At 44.6% G+C, this 2,500-nt stretch overlaps 1 protein-coding gene across 2 annotated transcripts in view; it reads right to left on the reverse strand.

The window, feature by feature from the left end:
• LOC121684953 (1-phosphatidylinositol 4,5-bisphosphate phosphodiesterase epsilon-1-like) overlaps positions 1 to 2,500 on the reverse strand; it is a 101,893-nt gene that overhangs the window by 39,595 nt on the left and 59,798 nt on the right. The gene's annotated exons all lie outside the window — the stretch shown is intronic.

Consider the following 2,500-nt stretch of genomic DNA (forward strand, 5'->3'; position numbering starts at 1 on the left):
CTCTCCAATTACAGACAAACCGTGATACACACACACACACACACACACACACACACTCACACACATACACGCTAATGTCATAGAGGGCTTAGTCCAGAAAGGCACTTCCAGGGTATCTGCTTACAGAATTACATAAGGCAGGCTGGACCTTTACAAGTAGTCTGCTATCTCTAGGGAGAGAACTGCAGGGCAATGAAAACACAGCCTTGTAGAGACAGACAGACCTCAAGACCAAGCACAGCCTCAGACAGACCACATGACACAGCACAGCCTCCTAGAGACAGACAGACCACATGACACAGCACAGCCTCATAGAGACAGACAGACCTCAAGACACAGCACAGCCTCAGAGACAGACAGACCACATGACACAGCACAGCCTCATAGAGACAGACCCCAAGAAACAACCACACACATCAACATCTGGGAGTATCTGAGCCAAGGAACAGCAACAACAACAACAACAACAACAACTATCTCACAATCCCACTGAGTCTAGCAGATGAAATCAATAACAACAATCTATTAGAAATCCCTTAACATGACAATACAACAGTCACAACAGCAAAACTTGTTTATCTCCACTGATTACAAACACACTACACCTGTTCAACCCTCCATCCAAGAAAACACACACACACACACACACACACACACACGCGCGCACACGCACACGCACACGCACACGCACACACACGACTTACCACCAGAACCATTACAATAATGACAATCAATCAACATATCAGCATTCAATCACATTTTCAATTCATTTCATTTGGACAAGCACAATGTTCTTCAGTGATGTAACCTCCCCAGCTGGCCTGATATGCTTTCTAGTACCTGAGCCAAAGTTCAAAATGACCCTGTCACACTTCAGAGAGGTAGGAACAGAGACTCCAATAAATGTGTCACATTGTTGTAGATATTAAGCTCTCTCTCTCGCTCTCTCACGCACACACTCTCTCTCTCTCTCTCTCTCTCTCTCTCTCTCTCTCTCTCTCTCTCTCTCTCTCTCTCTCTCTCTCTCTCTCTCTCTCTCTCTCTCTCTCTCTCTCTCGCGTGCTATCTCTCTCTCGCACTCTCACTCTCTCACGCACTCTGTGTTTTGGAATTTGCATACAATGACACTGGAATGCGTTGATATCTACATGTCATAGTACAACGCCTATTATGGCAAGCCGATTGAGCATTATTTCCGATATCTTAATATAAAGAATAAATGCTCAATTGGCTTGCCATAGTGTATAGCCTAATATGGACATCGGCTGTGCTTTAGCCCTAATGTGACACTAATTTCCTGAGACATACAGGCATGTGCACTAGATCTATGACATCATCACCGTGACACCCACGGCTGACACTCTGGCAAGTGGACAGAACAAACAGCCACTCAGGACCACAGCGCTGATTGCTGTCCTCAGCACGGTCTCAAGATTAATACGGGATAAGTTCTGCTTCCCATACAGACAGATGATCCCCTGTCTTCCAACATGCACAATGACCAAAGCGAAGCCCGCTAATGAACGGCATTAACTCTACATGGATCCGTTGAAATACTTATTTTCTTGGACAGTTTGTGAACTGTGTACTCTAAAGGCCCACTTAAACAGATGTGATTATTTATTTATTTATTTATTTATTTATTTATTTATCCTTTGTTTAACCAGGGTAGTCACATTGAGACAGAGGTATTCAGAGAATCAGTATAAGTATAAGTATATATACTCTTTTGATCCCGTGAGGGAAATGTGGTCTCTGCATTTATCCCAATCCGTGAATTAGTGAAACACACTCAGCACACAGTGAACACACAGTGAGGTGAAGCACACACTAATCACACTAATCGGCAACCCTCCGGTTACAAGTCTGAATCGTATGTGGATGATGCACTACTAAAGCACACTGATCTCTGTGTCTGCATGATATATTAGGGCGTTGGGTGGACTCTGTTTTCTGAAGAGTGAGTGTGAGTCAGGTCTTTAATCTGCAGACAGAAAACAGGTTAAATACACCAAATCCCCACTGAATTTGGGCTGCAGAAAAGCCAATAAAAACCTGAGCAACCCGAGAGGGAAGGCCAAAGATAACCACATGTAAAAAGCCAATAGAACGGAATCTCTGTTCAGCACAGAAACAAACACACACAGACACACATGTGCACTGCGCGCACACACACACACACAAACACACACACACACACACAGAGAGAGAGACACACACACACAGAGAGACACACACACACAGACAGAAACACACACACACACAGAGACACACACACACACAGAGAGACACACACACACACAGAGAGAGAAACACACACACACACACACACACACACAGAGAGAGAGAGAGACACACACACACACACACACACACAGAGATACAGAAAAACACACACACACACACACACACACAGAGAGAGAGACACACACACACAGAGAGACAGAAACACACACACACACACACACACACACACACACACACACAGACACACACACAC

The sequence above is a fragment of the Alosa sapidissima genome, chromosome 16 (assembly GCF_018492685.1).
Source record: "Alosa sapidissima isolate fAloSap1 chromosome 16, fAloSap1.pri, whole genome shotgun sequence".
Lineage (NCBI taxonomy): Eukaryota > Metazoa > Chordata > Actinopteri > Clupeiformes > Clupeidae > Alosa > Alosa sapidissima.